The 21,846-nt window shown below is 44.0% G+C and overlaps 1 protein-coding gene across 1 annotated transcript in view; it reads right to left on the bottom strand.

The window, feature by feature from the left end:
* The window catches only part of RAB5A (RAB5A, member RAS oncogene family), a 56,654-nt gene extending 35,232 nt beyond the window's left edge, over positions 1–21,422 (bottom strand). Inside the window, exon 1 of the mRNA XM_073568143.1 lies at positions 21,247–21,422. The gene's annotated coding sequence lies outside the window, so the exon portion shown is untranslated. The remainder of the gene's footprint in view (positions 1–21,246) is intronic.
* Positions 21,423–21,846: the final 424 nt, after the last annotated feature.

The raw sequence follows: 21,846 nt of genomic DNA, 5'->3' as shown, positions 1-21,846 counted from the left end.
AGTGAAGTGTTATATATTCCATTGTGCCCTCCACTTTTTCCCCAATAATACGCCTACCGGAGGCTAATGAGGCCATTTGTAGCTTGTATTTGGTAGTATTGCTGCCTGGACGGCTGGTGCTTCTGTTGCCCATAGCGTCTCCTGCATTCTTAGCTATGGTACTTTTTTCCCTCTTTCTTACACTACTCCATTGGCCTTGATTTGTATAGAATCAATTTCTACAGAAACCTTTGTTTGCAATTACAGAGGTCAGATGTTTCTTGTAGCTCTTGACCAAGTTTGCACACACTGCAGCAGGGATTTTGGCTCCTCCATACAGATCCTTTACAAATCTTTAAGGTTTCGGGGCTGTCGCTAGGCAAAATTAAGTTTCAGCTCCCTCCAAAGATTTTCTATTGGGTTCAGGTCTGGACACTGGCTAGGTCACTCCAGGACCTTGAAATGCTTCTTATGGAGCCACTCAGTTACCCTGGCTGTGTTTCATGTCATTGTCATGCTGGAAGACCCAGCCACGACCGATCTTCAATTCCCTTACTGAGAGAAGGAGGTTCTTGGCCAATATCTTGCGATACATGATTCCATCCATCGTCTCTTCAATACGGTACAGTCATCCTGTCTCCTGTGCAGAAAAGTACCCCCAAAGTATGTTTCCACCACCATGCTTTATGTTTGGGAAGGTGTTCTAGTATTCATCCTTCTTTTTCCTCCAAACGTGACAAATGGAGTTGAGACCAAAATAGAACTGTTTGTCATCATCTGACCACATGACCTTCTCCCATGCCTCCTCTGGATCATCCAGATGGTCACTGGCGATCTTCAAAAGGGCTTGAACATGTGCTGGCATGAGTAGCGGGACTTTGCGTGCCCTGCAGGATTTTAATCGATGACGTCGTAGTTTGTTACTAACCGTAATGTTTGAGATGTGGTCCCAACTCTCTTCAGGTCACTGACTAGGTCATCACATGTAGCTCTTGGCTGATTCATGACTTCTCTCAGAATCATCCTTACCCCACGAGGCGAGATCTTGCATGGAGCCCCAGACCGAGGAAGATTTTCAGTCATCTTGTGTTTCTTCCATTTTCAAATAATTGTGCCAACAGTTGTTGCCTTCTTACCAAGCTACTTGCTTATTGTCCTAAAGCCCATCCCAGGCTTGTGCAGGTCTACAATTTTGTCCCTGGTGTCCTTAGACAGCTCTTTGTTCTTGGCCAGGGTGGAGAGGTTGGAGTGTGATTAATTAAGTGGGCAGGTGTCTTGCATACAGGTAACAAGTTCACACAAGTGCAATTAATACAAGTAATAAGTGCAAAGTGGAAGTGCTTCTTAACCCCTTTCTGCCATGAGAAGTACTATCCCGTCCATGTGCCCTGGGACTTAATTCCCAGGGACGGGATAGTACGTCATAGCAATCAGCGGCGCCCACGTGGTGAGCACCGCTGATCGCGGCCGGGTGTCGGCACAATGTGTCAGGGGCGGTCACGGACCGCCCCCGACACGTTAAACCCTTGCACACCGCGATCAAACACGATCGCGGTGTACCGGGGGTTAAAGGGAAGCATCGGCAGGGAGGGGGCTCCCTCCGTGCTTCCCTGAGCCCCCCACGGCAGCGCAATGTGCAGCGCTGCTGCGGGGGGCTCCTTCCCTGCAGGCCCCCGAATCCAAGATGGCGACGGGGACCTTCGGGGGCCTGCAGGGAGCCGGCTTCCTCAGTGTCTGCAAAGCGCAGGCACGAGGAAGCCTGCTGCACTGCCTGTGACAGATCGCTGATCTGTCACAGTGATCTGTGATGTGACAGATCAGCGATCTGTCACAGGACAGTGATGTCCCACCTGGGACAATGTAATAAAGTTAAAAATAAAAAAGTGTTAAAATAATTTTTTTTTTAAAAATCGCCAAATAAATTAGAAAAAAAAAAAATTCCCCAATAAATTCATTTTTTGGAAATAAAGAAAAAAAAAACCCAATAAAAAGTACACATTTGGTATCGCCGCGTCCGTAACGACCTGCCCAATAAAACTGTCCCATTAGTTAACCCCTTTAGCGAACCCCTTAAAAAATAATAAAAAACAAAGCAAAAAATAATGATTTATTATCATACCGCCGAACAAAAAGTGCAATAACGCGCGATCAAAAAGACGCATATAAAATATCCATGGTACCACTGAAAACGTCATCTTGTCCCGCAAAAAACGAGCCGCCAGACAGCATCATCAGCGAAAAAATAAAATTATTTTTTATATAAAATAGTTTTCATTGCATAAAACCGACAAACATAAAAAAACGACCTAAATGAGGTATCGCTGTAACATAACTGACCCGAAGAATAAAGCCGCTTTATCAATTTTATCGCACGCTGAACGGTGTAAACGCACCCCCCCAAAAGAAATTCATGAAATGCTGGTTTTTGTTCATTCTGCGTCCCAAAAATCGGAATAAAAAGCGATAAAAAAATGTCATGTGCCCGAAAATGGTACCAATAAAAACGTCAACTCGTCCTGCAAAAAATAAGACCTCACTTGACTCGGTGGGTCAAAATACAGAAAAAATTATAGCTCTCAATATGTGGTGATGCAAAAACTATTTTTACAATAAAAAGCGTCTTTTAGCGTGTGACAGCTGCCAAACATAAAAACCGCCATAAATAGTAAATCAAACCCCCCGTTATCACCCCCTTGGTTAGGGAAAAATAATAAAATTAAAAGAAAATGTATTTATTTCCATTTTCCCATTAGGGTTAGGGCTGAGATTAGGATTAGGGGTGTGTTGGGGTTAGGGTTGGAGTTTCCACTGTTTGGGCACATCAGGTGCTCTCCAAATGCAACATGGCGTCTGATCTCAATTCCAGCCAATTCTGAGTTGAAAAAATCAAATGGTGGTCCTTCCCTTCCAAGCTCTGCCATGCGCCCAAACAGTATTTTACCCCCATATATGGGGTATCAGATGCCTACTCAGGACAAATTGCAAAACAACTTTTGGGGTCCAATTTCTCCTGTTACCCTTAGGAAAATAAAAAATTGGGGGCAAAAATATCATTTTTGTGGAAAAAAAATTATCTTTTTATTTTCACGCCCGGGCGTTATAAACTTCTGTGAAGCACTTGGAGGTTCAAAGTGCTCACCACACATCTAGATAAGTTCCGTGTGGGGGGTCTAGATTCCAAAATGGGGTCACTTGTGGGGAGTTTCAATAGTTTAGGTACAACAGGGGCTCTCCAAACGCACATGACACCCGCAGACCATTCCATCAAAGTCTGCATTCCAAAATGTCACTACTTCCCTTCCGAGACCCGACGTGTGCCCATACAGTAGTTTTCTCCCACATATGGGGGTATCAGCGTACTCAGGACAAATTGGACAACAACTTTTGGGGTCCAACTTCTCCTGTTACCCTTGGGAAAATAAAAAAATTGGGGACTAATTGATTATGTTTGTGGAAAAAATACGATTTTTTTATTTTCATGCCCGGGCATTATAAACTTCTGTGAAGCCCTTGGGGGTTCAAAGTGCTCACCACACATCTAGATAAGTTCCTTGGGGGGTCTAGTTTCCAAAATGGTGTCATTTGTGGGGGGTTTCCACTGTTTTGGTACATCAGGGGTTTTCCAATCGCGACATGGTGTCCGATCTCAATTCCAGCCAATTCTGAGTTGAAAAAGTCAAATGGTGCTCCTTCCCTTCCAAACTCTGCCATGCGCCCAAACAGTGTTTTACCCCCACATGTAGGGTATCAGCCTACTCAGGACAAATTGCAAAACAATTTTTGGGGTCCAATTTCTCCTGTTACCCTTAGGAAAATAAAAAATTGGGAGCAAAAATATCATTTTTGTGGAAAAAAATGATTTTTTTATTTTCACGTCCGAGCGTTATAAACTTCTGTGAAGCACTTGGAGGTTCAAAGTGCTCACCACACATCTAGATAAGTTCAGTGGGGGGTCTAGTGTCCAAAATGGGGTCACTTGTGGGGAGTTTCAATAGTTTAGGTACATCAGGGACTCTCCAAAAGCACATAACACCCGCAGACCATTCCATCAAAGTCTGCATTCCAAAATGTCACTACTTCCCTTCCGAGACCCGACGTGTGCCCATACAGTAGTTTTCTCCCACATATGGGGGTATCAGCGTACTCAGGACAAATTGGACAACAACTTTTGGGGTCCAACTTCTCCTGTTACCCTTGGGAAAATAAAAAAATTGGGGACTAATTGATTATGTTTGTGGAAAAAATACGATTTTTTTATTTTCATGCCCGGGCATTATAAACTTCTGTGAAGCCCTTGGGGGTTCAAAGTGCTCACCACACATCTAGATAAGTTCCTTGGGGGGTCTAGTTTCCAAAATGGTGTCATTTGTGGGGGGTTTCCACTGTTTTGGTACATCAGGGGTTTTCCAATCGCGACATGGTGTCCGATCTCAATTCCAGCCAAAAACGTCAAATGGCGCTGCTTCCCTTTCGAGCTCTACCATGCGCCCAAATAGTGGTCTACCCCCACATATGGGGTATCAGCGTACTCAGGACAAATTGCACAATAACTATTAGGGTTTTGTTACCCTTGGGAAAATAAAAATTGGGGGTGAAAAGATCATTTTTGTGGGAAAAATATGATTTTTTAATTGTACCGCTGTACGTTATAAACTTCTGTGAAGCCCTTGTGGGCTCAAAGTTCTCACCACATATCTAGTTAAGTTCCTTGGGGGGTCTAGTTTCCAAAATGGGGTCACTTGTGGAGGGTTTCCACTGTTTAGGTACATCAGGGGCTCTCCAAACGTGACATGGCGTCCGATCAGAATTCCAGCCAATTTTGCATTGAAAAAGTCAAACGGCGCTTCTTCCCTTCTGAGCTCTGCCATGCGCCGAAACAGTGGTTCCCCCCCCCACATATCAGGTATCAGCATACTCAGGACATATTGCACAATAAATTTTGCAGTCCAATTTCTCCTGTTACCCTTGGGAAAATAAAAAAAATTGAACCTGAAGTATTTTTTTGTGAAAAAAAGTTAAATGTTCATTTTTTTTAAATATTCAAAAAATTCCTGTGACGTTCCTAAAGGGTTAATAAACTTCTTGAATGTGGTTTTGAGCACCTTAAGGGGTGCAGTTTTTAGAATGGTGTCACTTTTGGGTATTTTCTATCATATAGACCCCTCAAAGTGGCTTGAAATGTGATGTGGTCCATAAAAATAAAATGGTGTTGCAAAAATGAGAAATCGCTGGTCAATTTTTAACCCTTAACTTCCTAACAAAAAAAAAAATTTTGGTTCCAAAATTGTGCTGATGTAAAGTAAACATGTGGGAAATGTTACTTATCAAGTTTTTTGTGTGCCGTATCTCTGTGATTTAAGGGCATAAAAATTCAAAGTTGGAAAATTGCGAAATTTTCAAGATTTTCGCCAAATTTCCGTTTTTTTCACAAATAAACGCAAGTTATTTGAATGAAATTTTACCACTAACATGAAGTACAATATGTCACGAGAAAACAATGTCAGCATCACCGGGATCCATGGAAGCGTTTCAGAGTTATTACCTCATAAAGGGACAGTGGTCAGAATTGTAAAAAAATGGCCCGGTCATGAACGTGCAAACCACCCTTGGGGCTTAAGGGGTTAAAGAAAAACTAACAGGTAAGAGAGAGACAGAATTCTTGCTGGTTGATAGGTGATCAAATTCTTATCCCATGAAATAAAATGCAATTTAATTTTTTAAAAGTCATACAATGTGTTTTCTGTTTTTTTATTTTTAGATTGTCTCTCACAGTTGAAGTGTACATACGATAAAAATTACAGACCTCTCCAGTCTTAGTAGGTGGTGTCATGAACCCGCACCTCGCCACACTGCTTGACTTCACTATTACGTCAAAATAATCATGTAGTGTGGTCTCCCCACTTGTAGCAACGTGACACTCTGCACTGCCTGGGGACAGTTTTACACAGGCACCCCCTGTCTACACGGGTTCAGGGAGGCACGGGGAGTGAGATGATGTGGCCCACGTAGACGTTGACGTGGCACCACACTCGTTCACAACCCTGATAGGCTGAGAGGCCCCTTTCACTAGCACCAGTGAAACAGAGCACTGCTAGCCCAGTAGGACTGCTACCAGTTCCTCGTTAGATATAAGCCCGGTCTGTTAACGGAATTATATCGGGCCAGAAATAAGCCCCATTAACATGGAAATTTAAACCGAGAATATGGACATGTGGATTCGTGGATCGAGATAAGAGCAGCGTAAGGTTAAATTATATATTTAATTGCCTTAAAGGCACACTAGACAATATACAATGATAATACACATACAATGATCAGATATACAAATAGTGGTCTTGCGGCCACGAATTGCGCCTCTGCAAGTGACACTGCTGCGGTGCTATATGGGATTCGGGGACAGCGGTCGGAATTTCCAACTGGCAATATATATATATATATATATATATATATATATATATATATATATATATATATATATAATACATCAGAGGTTTTATTGCCGAAACATAAGCTTGCCTCAGCAAGAACAATCCTACATAAAATGAAGGAGTTGATCCTACAGTCTTTTCTATCCTTCAGTGATCCAAATGTTACCATCATTACTGTTATACAGCTGCAGCAGGAGCCTCCCCCCCTCTGCAGGATTAAGATAAGATTTTGCAGGCTTTCTACAAGACAATTGTAAATCTCTAGGATTCTCTGAATTTCTTGAAACAAACAGTAGGGAGGAATCTTTTTCGGTTTTACTTGTATCATAACTTTCTAGGCTTAATACATCTTTAAACTGGTACAACATTTTTAGTGGGGTCCTAAGATAAACAAGAATCAGAGTCCATTTCTTTACAAATCATACAAGTGACAAATAAAATGTGGCGCCTGACTGGTTGCTTTTAGTCAGATTATCAACATCCTGGGCTATCGAACTAGCCAAATAATAGTTTAGAAAACTCATTTGAAAAAGTTTTCAACATTCAAGTAAAACAGAAAATCCTAGGTAAAAAAAAAAAAGCAATAAAACCTTTTACGACGTTCTAATTTGACATTTCAGCTTGGTTTGTCCGCACCTAGTACTGTGAAAGGTGACGTTATCCTGCAATCCTGTGCTGGAGAAGAGCCCCGAATTATCAGATGAGAGACTATTAAGTAGTCATACATCATCCGATTTTATAGATGAGCCATTTCATTGTACGTGCACCATGTGAAAGAAGAAGAGGCAGACAAAACTGAAACAAATCTTGCGATGGCATTCTCCGAAATGAGGAAGGATCAGAGTCTAACAGTGACACAGTGTTGGCCAATGATCTGAATCACAAACCACCCCAAATAGGACATCTGTATAGTTACCAATAAAACAAAAAAAAAAATTAAATTTGTTTGGTTTAAATCTGGTAATAGGACCATTCATTGAGACTACGGGCCAACAAGTAAAGCTCCTTAAAAAGGGTTCGAGTTGTTCACACATGGCTCCTGGCCTGGGGAAGGCAGGCACCGGCAGCCTGTAGGAGCCAACCCCCTGACAAGTATGTGTGTGTTGTGCTACCAGTCATCAGGTTTTAGAAATTCAGTGAGTCGTATGATATATTGTAGTTAGCGGCCACACGGCCGTCAAATTCATTGTGTGCCAACCATGATGATTAAAACTTTTCAGAGTAGACGTAACTTTTTTTTTTTTTGTAAACTACAGTAGAGGGTCAAGACTACAAAAGGGAAAAAAATATTTTCTAAAAATCTTTTCTGATGAAAATCTGTTCTTCAGGGAAACGAGTACCTGCTCACATCAGGGATCTGTGCCAGCTGGTGGAAAAAATACTCCAGACTAATGGGAAACTACAAATGAATGGTAAGAACCAAACATCAATGACTGGCATTTGTAGATCAGGCCCAAAGCAGAAAAGTTTGTCTTTCAACTTCAGAGAGGTACTGGCAATGAGAACTAGCACCTTTAGAAGTGTGAATTAGACTTCTGCACATATAAAGATCCTTGAAATATTCAGGCGTTCATCTGAACAAGGGAGGTGGGGGCAGCGCTGTGGAGTCGGAGTTATGGAAATTGAGGAGTCGGAGTTGGAGTCACAGGCTCGGCTTACCGACTCCACAGCCCTGGGTGGGGGGCAGCGAGGCTCTGATAGGCAAAGTCCTGTACTCAGACTGTTTGATTCGAGTACAAATCTTTGCTAAGCAGCAGTTTTTCAACAGCTTAAAAAGTAGAAAGAACTGGGCATTAAAAAAAAAAAAAAAAAAAAAAAGAACTCTAGCATGATGTCAGGGAGAGAAGGAAGCAAAAAGAAAATTACAAACAAATAGTAACTTTGCAATGCATGGCGGATAAAGAAAGTTTAGTTACTCTTTAAAGTTATGGCCAATTAGTATATAATACAGACTTGTACAGTGACGCAGGTAGACTTCTCCTAGAGGCTCGCTACACTTTCACATTCCAGTGTGACCTGTTTGTACTTGGCAAGTGACAGGTGATGTCATTACTTACAGAAATTCTACACTCCGTAGACACACCTCTCCTTGTCAAGAGTAATATAACCTTCAGGCAGAAAGTGGAGTTAAGCACAAAGTATGAATAGACCATAAGAAGTACATATATGCAACCCAAACGAGCAACTCGGTTACTCTGCTTAGGGTAAAAAACAAAGATCTTTTATAAAGGCATAGGTCTGGGTCAAAAAGCAAAATGGATCTGGGCCCCCTGTGGTCGATTGGCTGAAGCCCCCGTTACACACTGCGATATCGCTAGCAATATCGCTGTAAAGTCACCGATTTTGTGACGTTGCAGCGATATTGCTAGCGATATCGCTGCATGTGATACTTACCTCCGACCGTCTCCCCCGCTGGTTATCGCTGATCGCGCGAGAAGCTCCTGGACCATTCCTCGTCGGTCACTTCCTGCTGGGCTTCCTGTGGCGCCGACGAGCGAGGCGTGGAGCCGGGCGGGAGGACGCAGGATTGCCGCGTCTGACAGGTAAGTAGCGATCCCCGTCCCCAGCGATGTCGCTGGTGAGATCTACCTGTGTGGCAGCTCACTAGCGACCACCTAGCGATGCACCAGCGATCCTGACCGCGTCATATCGCTAGTCGGGATCGCTGGTGCATCGCTAGGTGTAACGGTACCCTCACTCAGCTGCTCAAAGAGGGAGTCACAGGAACACTATTCGTTTAAGTTTTCAACTGGTTTATTAACCCTTTAATGACCACCGATACGCCTTTTAACGGCGGCATTTAAGGGTAATTATTCCTCAGCGCCGCTTTTTAACGGCGCTGAGAAATAGGGTGATAGCGCGCCCCCAGCGTTGGAAAATCTCCAGGGTCTCCGCTACCATTGTAAGCTGAGACCTCAAAGATCATGATTCAGGTTGGTTTTTACCATCCTGTATTCTGTTAATAACAGCGACCACAAAAAAAAAGTCCAGTTTCCCATTTATTTCTATCTACCATACCAGAGGCGAGAGCAATGGGGTCCCCCAAGCGCCTTCTTTCGGGAAGAAAATATAGCGGGCACACGCACAGTGAGGCTGCCGAGATCTGCCAGCCTGCACCCGGCAACAATAGGAGATTTTTCCTATTGGTTCATTTTGATCACTGTGATAGACCCTATCACAATGATCAAAAAAAAAAATAGTAAATCAAACCCCCCCTTTATCGCCCACTTATTTAGGTAAAAATAATTAATTAAAAATATATATATATTTTTCCATTAGGGTTAGAGTTGTGTTGGGGTTAGGGCTGGAGTTAGAATTGGGGGGTTTCCACTGTTTAGGTACATCAGGGGGTCTCCAAACGCAACATAGCGCCCACCATTGATTCCAGCTAATTTTGCATTCAAAAAGTCAAACGGTGCTCCCTCCCTTATGAGCCCTGCCATGCGCCCAAACAGTGGCTTTCCCACACATACGGGGTATCGGTGTACTCAGGAGAAATTGCACAACAAATTTTGTGGTCGGCCATTTTCTCTTGTTACCCTCCTAAACATAAAAAAGTTTGGGTCTAAAGTAAAGTTTTTGTGAAAAAAAGGAAAATGTTCATTTTTTCCTTCCACATTGCTTTAGTTCTTATGAAGCACCTGAAGGGTTAATGAACTTCTTGAATGTTGTATTGAACGCCTTCAGGGGTGCAGTTTTTAGAATGGTGTCACTTTTGGGTATTTTCTGTCATATTGACCCCCAAACTCACTTCAAATGTGAGGTGGTCCCTAAAAAACATGGTTTTGTAAATTTTGTTGGAAAAATGAGAAATCGCTGGTCAACCTTTAACGTTTATACTGTCATAACAAAAAAAAAAAAATTCTGTTTCCAAAATTGTGCTGATGTAAGTAGACATGTAGGAAATGTTAAAGGGGTTGTCCGGGCTTTTCACATAATCTCAGTGCATATCTGGGCTGCAGAATGCTGACAATAAGTAGTTTACCTTCTGTGGCCAGTTTGCAGGGTTTGCTAGATATCGGCTCTTGCTTGTAAGAAAAACGTCCAGGGGGGGTGTGTTCTGGCATTGAAATAAGAACTGGTCGTTTCCTCCTACTCTACTAAAAACATGCCCTCTATAGCAACAACCCCACCCTCCATAGCAACAGGCCCTCCCCGACCACATGAACAAGCCTATCCCTCCTCACTCAGTAACAAATCCTCCCCCTCTAGCAGCCTCAGTGCAGAGAGCAGGACCACCCAGCTGCTCCTCCCCCAGACACACGCTGAACAGTGATCTATGGAAAGTGAAACTAGTGACGAGGAAACGACCAGTTCTCATTTCAATGCCAGAACACCCCCCCCTGGACGTTTTTCTTACAAGCAAGAGATGATATCTAGCAAACGCTGAAAACTGGCCACAGAGGGTAAATTACTTATTGTCAGCATTCTGCAGCCCCGATATGCACTGAGATTATGTGAAAAGCCCGGACAACCCCTTTAACTATTTTGTGTGCTATGTCTCTCTGATTTAAGGGCACAAAAATTAAAAGTTTGAAAATTGCTAAATTTTAAACATTTTTGCCAAACTTCCATTTTTTTTCCATAAATAAACGCAAGTCATATCGAAGAAATTTTACCACTAACATGAGTGCAATATGTCACAATAAACCTCTCTCAGAATCAGCGGGATCCGTTGAAGCGTTCCAGAGTCACAACCTCAAAGTGACAGTGGTCAGAATTGTAAAAATTGGCTGTGTCACTAAGGGGATAAAAAATGTACTGCATAAACCAGTGCAAAACTAGGTAAACAAATATGGCATAACGGTGAAAACAAAATAGCATACAGTACAATATGTGTGGCTAAGGGATTCGCCCTCAGGGGGAAAAAAAAACAAGGTTCAGCTCTCTAACACAAGCACAGTTCTGGAGATCTCAACTCCAGAGACACTGAACACTAAATGCGTCCAAAGGCTCCACATTTAGCTTCTGGGCAAGACCATGGGGTGGCGATATGGTGAAAAGCCTCCCACTCACTCTTCAGATGTTCACAAGAACCCAGCCCATAATATGGCAGATTAACCCCACTCAGCACTTAGTATGCTGGAACATTTTCCATGTTCGTATCATGAAGGCCAACATCCTGAATGACACTCCAGTATTTTACCACTGACTTTCTCACACCCCCAAATCCACTGAAATTGGGAAATTATCAAATTGATAGGGAATATCTTCCAAACTTGGGGAATCCCCTTTAAACTGTACAAAAAAATCAGCCACGAAAATATTTGTGCTCATGTGAACACAATGCAGATTTCCCCTTCACAGGCAGTTTACAGAATATGCAGCAAAAAAACAAAACTGCATAAGGGTATGTGCTCACAATCAGGAACTGATGCAGGTTTGACGCTGCGTATTTAAGCAGCGTCAAACCCGCAGCAGCCAGCTGTGACAGCATAGTGGATGGGATTTCAAGAAATCCCATCACGACTATGTGTTCACAGACGCCTATCAAGACAGTGGCATGTCAATTTCTCTTGCAGAGACATCAATTATATGAAAAGAATGTACTGGACGCGGTAAATACGCACGGTTCAGTGAACACATGCGGATTCACCTGCGTTCAGTAGACGGCAGGGAACATGCGCTACGTCCCAATGCGCTGCTACATCCGGATCGTGGTGACCCGGCCTTAGTGGCTAAAAGGCCCTGCTCAGATATTATTGGGTCCATTTCCTTGCATTTCGATAGCTTTCACTCAGAAAAGGGTAATGTGTGATCCAACTGACCCATTGTAAGTTGGATTTACAATCACTGTTCTTGTAATGTATAGAAGCTTTGTACTTCTTAGATTTCATGATATGCTCTTATTTAAAAAGGTTAAAGAATAACCATCATTTTAATTTTTATTTCAGAAATCAATAGTACACATGAAATTAAAGCAACTTTGTAATAAATCGGGTCAGAGAAATCTGGTTTTTTATCTGCCAAAATTGAGCAGTCAAGATCAAAATTCTCAATTATGAGGTGAGGTCTCAGGGGTAACATTTCTCCTTGTGGAGAGTGACATACCGGATCGGTCATGCCAATGTAAGGAGGCTTAACAGCATGGTCATGCCAATATAAGGAGGCTTAACAGCACGGTCATGCCAATGTAAGGAGGCTTATTCGCCATTCAATGCTCCTCTGGGAAATTGCCTCTCAGAGAAGGCAAACTCTATTGCAACCTGCACAGAGAATAAGCCTCCTTCAATTGGCAAGCCAGGGCTGGTATGCCACTCTCCACAAGGAGAAACGTTACCCATTAGACCTCAGTCCAGAGCCTCTCACCTAGCCCAATCAGTTCTCATACTTTGCACTGACGAGGGGCAACACCCAGGAACACAGTGTTTGCAAATTGAGAATTTGATTTGGCTTTGGCCAAGTCATATTGCAAGACTGGTTAAAGTCAGTAGTGACTTGTAGGACTGCAGCTTCTAACAGGTGGCGCTATAGAGTTCAAGTCCTCTTCCTCTCTGAAGAGGCAATTTTGAGGTCAAATCTGTATTCAGTGAAGACACTTTCCCATTACCGAGATAGAATCTTATCAGTAGCAGCCGCCATCTCCTATCTAGATAGCTCCTCCTGTCAACATCGGACTGTATCAGTAGCCCCTGCCATCTCCTGAGTAATGGGGAAGTCTTGTTTTTCACAAAGTGAAATATGCAGCTCTTTCATGGCAATGACAGCCATACAACAATACAACTATGGCATCTCTGCTACGGGAGGTCCACAATGGAGAGGTTTTGTGGGATTGGAGACTTAAATGTGGCGTTAACAGATTGTCTAACTGATGAGTCAATAAGAGGGCGGACAAATATCTAATGTTATGGGCCACCGCCCACTGACTGCGAGGGTAATCATCCAGCAGAGCCTAAAGGGATGATTGACACTTACCTGCAATGCTAACTCCTTAAAGAGGTATTCCCATCTCCAATATGTACTAGATGTAATAATAATAAATATTAGCAAAAACCTCCAATTAGAAATGTAGAATAGTACTTCTGATTCGCTATGTTGCTTACTTCATGTGCAGGGCATTGCAGAAACTTAGGTATCCATGGTTACGACCTCTATCAACTAGCTGTCACTATGAGTGGTCGTAACCATGGATACTCAAATTACTGCAATGGCTGCACATGAGGAAAGAGACATAGCGAATCAGAGGACTTATACTACATTTCTAATTGGAGGTATTTGCTAATTTTATTATTATCACTCCTACACTTACTACATATTGGGATAGGATCTGGGAGATGGGAATACCCCTCTACGCAGTTATTAAAATCAAGTCATTTACGTCTACGAATTGCAGACACAACTGCGCCAAATCCTCGTCTATATCATATCCATAAAAAGCCCCGGATTAGTGCACGCTGTCGCTCGGCGGCACTGGCACGTAGGCTAATATTGGTCAGTGCGCACATGGGCAGAACACAGACTGAATAGAGCCTAAGAAATAGAAAGGGTCTTAAAAGGCCAAAATCCAAGGTGTGATTCTCGGGCCCATGCCCCTGACTGGTATCTAATGAATAAAAACGGGAGATCCAAGTGTTTCGTTAGCCAGACAAATTAGTTTTTTTAGTAATTAGAAATGTAAATAACAAATAATCCAAACTGCTCTCTCAAAAGGGTCTCAATGCACAGAAACGGCCCTGTGCAAGCGGAGGTAAAACTAATGCATTACTATCATCCCCACATGTCTGACATTCATGGCGGCCTGAGTATAGAAAATTTGGGGACCAACCTAATAAAAGAACGAGTTGTGAGCGACATATGACCATTCTAAGATGGAATTCCTGCAATTGCCATCCAACTTCCTCTCTCGCGAGGGGCCATTGATGTCACACGAGTTCCACCTGAGTCTATCTTCTTGTACCACCATGGATAAGGCGAGTGGACCCTTCATGGTTTCCCATACACCTGGTAGAGGCAGTGCCTGGTGCTTCATCTAACTGCAGCTCCAGTGAAGGGGATTGAGCGGTAAAACCAGACACAACCTCTACCGGACATACGGCACTGTGCTTATGTGTGCAGAGAGTCAGATCCAAACTGATCTGATATTAATGGCCGATCCTAAGAATACGCCATCAATATCATAGTCTGTAGAAAAAAAAAATATTAAAAATGACATATCGAATATTCACGATATATTAAAGATCTAAGAAGATGCATGGCCGTTGTACCAGCGGCTTAGCTTTTGGAGACCATGTCTGCAGAGGTCAGCCCTACTGCACATTTACAAGTTACAATCACCAGTTCAATGACTGCCATAACATTCATGATTCCACAAATACACAACTACCACATTACTTCCAACAATCCTGTCTGCAAATGCCCAGATAGCAAAAATGGCGGAAAGCGACCATGACGTGCCGTAACTGACCCGCGCTATATCTTATGTGCGGACCTTTATCATCTGCAACATTCTGCGTTTGCACGGAGCAGTTATTGCTACCAATGCTGAAAATCGGAATTGCAACAAAAATGTCAACTCCGCAAATATGACTGCAAAGCTGCGCCAAAATCTGCAGGATGTTGCAGTCTTCTCTGCAAGGTGTGAATGGGGTCTTGCATGACCACGATCATAAGCACTGATTGCTTTGTAGTTTATTACAGATTGACTGAAGCTGCCACACGGGCTGAAACGTCATAGGATGCGGCTGATGGTTGCTGGAAAACTGGCGCAAGATCTGACCCCTCAATAACCGCAGCATGTGTACGAGCGCTCTTTAGGGTTATTCCGGTAGGCACATAGGTGATAAATTCTAGATCAGATGTAGTCGGACCGCTGGGACCCTCACCGATCACCAGAATGGAGCATTTTTACCCCAGCTAAAAAATGGGGCAGTAATTTATAGGCGCAATCGTCACTCAATTCATTCTCATACTCCGCTTTCTCCGGCAGTCCCATTGGGAATGACTGAAGCACGTGAACCATACTTGCGATTAACTGCTGATACTTTCTACCTACCAGAAAACTCTTTTAAATCCTCATCCACTTTGTCGCTACATTAAAACGCTACAGATTTTCAACCCAAAAATTTGGATGCAAAATCAGCAGCAATTCTGGTATTTTAGGCAATGGATTTCATGTGCATTAATATGAGTACAATACATGTGCTGGTATAAAATGCCTTAGTACTTTATTCTAGATTATCTTTCCATTCTTCCAAGGACACAGCCCTAATAAAACCGGTTTCAGAAAAGAGAAATCTATGCTGATCCTATAGACACTGGTACTCACTTAACCTACTGCTTTAGGATATGGAAAAACATAAGAAACAGTGAGCATTATACTGAAGGACTATATATACTGTATATATATTTAATGGTGATGACAGAATATGACAAAAGCAAACAAAAAAGGCGTCTCCCACGATAATCCCCATGTAAATATGCAGGAACCGATATGTACAGGTACCACTGAGGGACGTGGAAGGCTCTGCCTACATCTTATACTCACATTTGGAAACGTCCTACTTCTCTTTAAAAATACACTGCTCAAAAAAATAAAGGGAACACTTAAACAACAGGATATAACTCCAAGTAAGGCTATGTGCCCATGTAGCGTTTTATTCCGGACACTAAAAACCGGACTCCTTCCCAGAAATCGCGCGTTTTTTTCCGCGCGATTTCACCGCGATTTTCGCGTGCGATATTCAAGCACTTTCCAAGCGATTTGAAGCATCGCTTGGAAAGTGATTGACAGGTTGGTCACTAGGGTGACCACAAAAAATCGATGTCGGAATTTTGTCCGTCTGGACCCCACAAAACGATTCCCCTTTCCAGATATTGAGATAGCCAAAATTTGAGCTCGATCAAACGACGTTAACCCGTGCCGCTCGTCGCTCAAAGTTTGAAAAAATCCAAATTGAGGTTTTTTAAGATTTAGGTATTTTGCATAGTCTGTTAGACTATAAAGAATGTGACAACAACATTGCAGAAATAGCCCTGACCAAATTTTCGAACCATTTGTGGTATTTGAATGCAGAGTTGGTGGGATTATCGTTTTTTGATCCCACCATTACAGACAATGAAAAGTTGTTAATGGCTAATAAATTGCTCAGTAGCACAGATGAACCATCAGAGCACGCTAGGGTTGTAAAGCCAAAAGTTAGGAAAGAAAAATTAAAAGAGGTAGGAAGTAACCGACTTTAACGACCTTCTGACAAAAGATGAAGAACAAAAGCAATATGTCCTGCAAGTTGTAAGCAAATGCCGAGCATTATATTCTGACGTTTCAAAAACTACTTTAACAAAAGCTCTAGAATAGATTAGATAACTATGTAAAATTATCAACTCATGTAGGTTAGCGTGCTCTGATGGTTCATCTGTGCTACTGAGCAAGATCGCTATAGCAACGCGAGACTACGTCATCACAGGTCTCGCAAGGCATCGCTGGGAACGCTGAGGCCGGGATGGCAGCGCGGGACGCCGGAAGGTAAATATACCCCGATTTTTTATTTTTTATTCTTTTTTTTACAGGGGTATGGTACCCAGGGCCTGGAGGACAGTCTTCTCTCCTCCACACCGTGGGTACCAACCGCACATGAGACGCTTAACTTCCCGCATGGTGGGCATAGCCACATGCGGGAAGTAAGCGATTCTCGTGCATTCCTATGGGTGCGGAATCGCGGCAATTCTTTGCGATTCCGCACAAAAGAATGACCATGCTGCGATTTTTTCCCGCGATGCGATTCCGCCGCGGAAAAAAGCGCAGCATTAGCACAGCATGTGTGGAATGCAAGGGGGTCGTTCTGTACACGATTTTTAAACGTTTTCGCGCTGAAAATCGCGGCAAAAACGCTTAAAAATCGCTACGTGGGCACACAGCCTAAATCAAACTTTCTTGAAATCAAACTGTCCACTTAGGAAGCAACACTGATTGACAAACAATTTCACATACTGTTGTGCAAATGGAATAGACAACAGGTGGAAATTATTGGCAATTATCAAGGCACCCTCAATAAAGGAGTGGTTCTGCAGGTGGGGACCACAGACCACATCTCAGTACCAATGCTTTCTGGCTGATGTTTTGGTCACTTTTGAATGTTGGTTGTGCTTTCACACTCGTGGTAGCATGAGACAGACTCTACAACCCACACAAGTGGCTCAGGTAGTGCAGCTCATCCAGGATGGCACATCAATGCGAACTGTGGCAAGAATGTTTGCTGTGTCTATCAGCGTAGTGTCCAGAGACTGGAGGCGCTACCAGGAGACAGGCCAGTACACCAGGAGACGTGGAGGGGGGGCCGTAGGAGGGCAACAACCCAGCAGCAGGACCGTTACCTCCACCTTTGTGCAAGGAGAAACAGGAGGAGCACTGCCAGAGCCCTGCAAAATGACCTCCAGCAGGCCACAAATGTGCATGTGTCTGCACAAATGGTTGGAAACCGACTCCATGAGAATGGTTCAGGGCCCGACGTCCACAGATGGGGGTTGTGCTCACAGCCCAACACCGTGCAGGACGCTTGGCATTTGCCACAGAACACCACGATTAGCAAATTCTCCACTGGCGCCCTCTGCTCTTCACAGGATCAAAGGAGGCTCACACAGAGCACATATGACAGAAGTGACAGAGTCTGGAGACTGGGGTGGCTTTTCTTTGGAGGGCCGCACAGTCCTCCATGTGCTTGCCAGAGGTAGCCTGACTGCCATTAGGTACCGAGATGAGATCCTCAGACCCCTTGTGAGACCATATGCTGGTGTGGTTGGCCCTGGGTTCCTCTAATGCAGGACAATGCCAATCCTCATGTGGCTGGAGTGTGTCAGCAGTTCCTGCAAGATGAAGTCATTGAAGCTATGAACTGGCCCGCCCATTCCCCAGACCTGAATCTGATTGAGCACATCTGGGACATCAGGTCTCACTCCATCCACCAACGTCACGTTGCACCACAGACTTCCAGGAGTTGGCAGATGCTTTAGTCCAGGTTTGGGAGGAGATCCCTCAGGAGACCATCCGCAACCACATCAGGAGCATGCCCAGGCGTTGTAGGGAGGTCATACAGGCACGTGGAGGCCACACACACACTACTGAGCCTCATTTTGACTTGTTTTAAGGACATTACATTCCACTTGTACAGAACAAGGTATTCAATGAGAATACTTCATTCATTCAGATCTAGGATGTGTTATTTGAGTGTTGCCTTTATTTTTTAGAGCAGTGTATATTCACGATGGGTTTTTCAGTTACGGATTTTGACACCGCTTATTTTTTATACTCAGTTTCTATTATTAAGTGGTCATACTTGGGTCGTTTTTCAAAAATTAGCACAGCCTCCCTCTCCAAACACACACACGTCTTCCGAGGTGCATAGTCCCCGGTCGGCTTTTCTAAACAACTTTTTTCCTGAGACGCCGCAGTATTTCAAAGTCAAGGTATGTGCACAAGATGTCTTTTTCAGATGGATCCTTCCTGGAGTCCATCTGCAAAAAATGAACATAATACGCGCTAATGTAACATGACATTACTGTGCACATGCACAGCTTTGTTACCTCTTTTAACTGCTTCAGGGTTCGTAAACTGTGAAACGGTTACAAGAAATAGCACGCCCGTCCTATGGCGCCTTCCGAGTTATAGTTTAGACAATACAAGAGAAAAACGCGACGCCGCAAAACCGCTAGCTGCAGGAAAATGTCAGCCAGCCTTTGCCTGAAGCGGCATTGCCTAAGAAAATTAAGAAAGCCTTGGCGACTCTTCTGTCGAAATGAAGACGTTTCATGCAGATGCTCTAAAATGTACCTAGCTGCAATAATGGGCAGTCTGGGGAGATCTCAAGAGCGCAGCTCATGCTGACAGCCCAGGAATTTACAGGAACTGGAGGCTTTTTTGCCAAGAAGAGTGGGCAGCTTTACCATCTGAGAAAATAAAGAACCTCATCCACAACTACCACAAAAGACTTCAAGCTGTCATTGATGTTAGAGGGGGAAATACACGGTATTAAGAAATGGGGTATGTGAACTTTTGGTCAGGGTCATTTGGATGTTTTGGGTTGTCATTATGATTTAAAAAGAGAAAACACAATAGTTTGACAATAATTGGCTTCACCCAACCACCAACCATGAGTGGAGAAAAAGGTTTGGTGTTATTCATATTCTCTGAAAAAGGGCCAAGAAAGAAAAAATTCTGCTGGGGTATGTAAACTTTTGAGCACAACTGTATGTATACAGTGTGTGTGTGTATATGTATCTGTTCCTATAAAATGTAAGCCCGCATGTATTGGATAAGATGAATCCGCACGGTTCAGTGAACACATGTGGATTTACCTACGTTCAATAGAAGGCAGCATTTTGGACGCAAGGAAAATACTGTGTCCAAAGTGCTGTTCATTCCGGATCGTGGGAACCTAAGGGTAGGTTTCCACGGTCAGTATTGGCGCAGCTTCATCCAAAGCGCTGCCCCCTTTTCTACGCGCGGTGATTCCGCATGTGATGATTGAACCATGCAGAATCACTGCATCCTATACATTGGATGGTGATATTTATCTTGCAGAGACTGAGCGTCTCCACAAGATAAATGGACATGCTGCGGTCTAGAAAGACGTGCCGCATGTGCGTATACACAGGTCTGCCACCTGCATCTTTGAACACATAGTGGAGCTGGGATTTCATAAAATCCCCCCAGTAACATCTGGCTACTTCGGATTGGACGCTGTGGCTGTACGCAGCGTCCAATCCGTAGCAAATACTGAGCGTGAAAAAATACCCTAAAGGGTGGTACAGACGCCCGTATCATCGAGCCGAGCCCGCTCCAATAAAACATCGTATCACACTGGGACCAGTGTCGTTCTATGGGAACGTGCAAGTGTCCAATTTTTTCCTTGGACTGAGCCGGTCCAGGAGGGAGGTTGGGGAGCTTCATGCCTGAGCTGATATTCGGATCACACTCGGCCATGCAAGTCAATGAGTGCGTGGGAAACAGCAGACTGCATTCGGATGACATCAGATGAAGACATCTTTCTCCATCTTCTCCTCATCGGAGAGAATCGGATCAGATCAGAGTGTGATTTTCATCACTGATCCGATTCTCTGAGAGAATATACACTCGTGGGACCCCAGCCTAAGGGGATGTGCGCACACAGTCTTTTTGCTGCTTTGGGAGCAGAACCACCAAGTGTTTGACAAGTTTTGAGTTTTTTGAGGGGGATTTGGAGATTTTACACTGCTTTCTATCCAAAAAAACTATTAAAAAAACCCTTTATTGTGCACATAACCAAATGCTGGATTCCACAGATTTGGGGAAGGAATCAGCGCAGAAATCCAGCAAGTGGAACCCACCGTATAGGAAGAGATGTTGTCGTGTTTGCACACAGCAGGGTTGTGTGCTGTAATAGCGGCCTCATACATGGCGGTGGTGCACGTATATGCACGCTCAGACCGCATTGTGTGCAGCGATTCATACAGCCGCACCTGCCATGGATGATCACCATACACTCGTGTAGGAATGGATCTATGCAGCAGATGTGATTGATTGATCTGACGTACAATCTTTATCTGCCATCATCATGTATAACAGAAGGTGGATCGGAAGCATTATTAGGACTTCTGGTCACATCGATGCTGTGGCCTCCCAGTACGTGTCACCCATTTTATAGATGGTCCCTGACAGGACTGTGGTGGCTGCAGCGATCGCTCCGTGTACGAGTGGCTGATGATCGGAGGCCCGCAGTCCTCCCCGAGCGTGGCCCGGTCCTAGTTCCGTAGACAGAGGCTGAGCCGTGTGATTGGCTCGGGATCCCCCTGCCAGTGGCGCCATGTAAATAACAACACACGCACATCAATGGAAGCCCCTTCCCACAGCCCTCGTCACCGCCATTACCGGGGAGCGGATCAGACCCTCACGGCAGCCGCACAGTCATATCAGGCGCACGGACTCCTCTCCTGGCTCTTCCTGCTGCGCCTGCCTGCACTCCGCCAGCTTCCTGGGCTACCCGACGGCTCCGGTCTGGCCCAATCACATGATGTCGATGACATCAGCACAATACGGGAAGTCGCTAGGACAAAAGTCCCAAAGAGTCGCATCTCTTTTTCTTGTTCCTAGTTCTTCACTCCTCTGTCACACGCGTGTACACCAGTCAGCTGTGGAGCTGGGAAACACGCAGGGCCCAGTGCCGGCCTGAGATAGGGTGCACGGAAATCATACATGCCAACCCAATATGAAGTCCACAAGTAATATGGCTACGTGCACACGATCAGTATTTGGTCAGTTTTTTACCTCAGTATTTGTAAGCCAAAACCAGGAGTGGGTGATAAATCCAGAAGTGGTGACGGGTTTCTATTTGTTCTGATTGTTCTGCTCCTGGTTTTGGCTTAAAATACTGAGGTAAAAACTGACCAAATACTGAACGTGTGAACGCGGCCTTATTACTGAAATAGTGCTGTCCTACAGCAGTACCCATAAAATAAGGCCACACTCTTC

Source organism: Dendrobates tinctorius, unplaced genomic scaffold, assembly GCF_039654945.1.
Source record: "Dendrobates tinctorius isolate UK_male_01 unplaced genomic scaffold, ASM3965494v1 ptg000005l, whole genome shotgun sequence".
NCBI lineage: Eukaryota > Metazoa > Chordata > Amphibia > Anura > Dendrobatidae > Dendrobates > Dendrobates tinctorius.
This window is presented reverse-complemented; position numbering and strand designations above follow the sequence as displayed.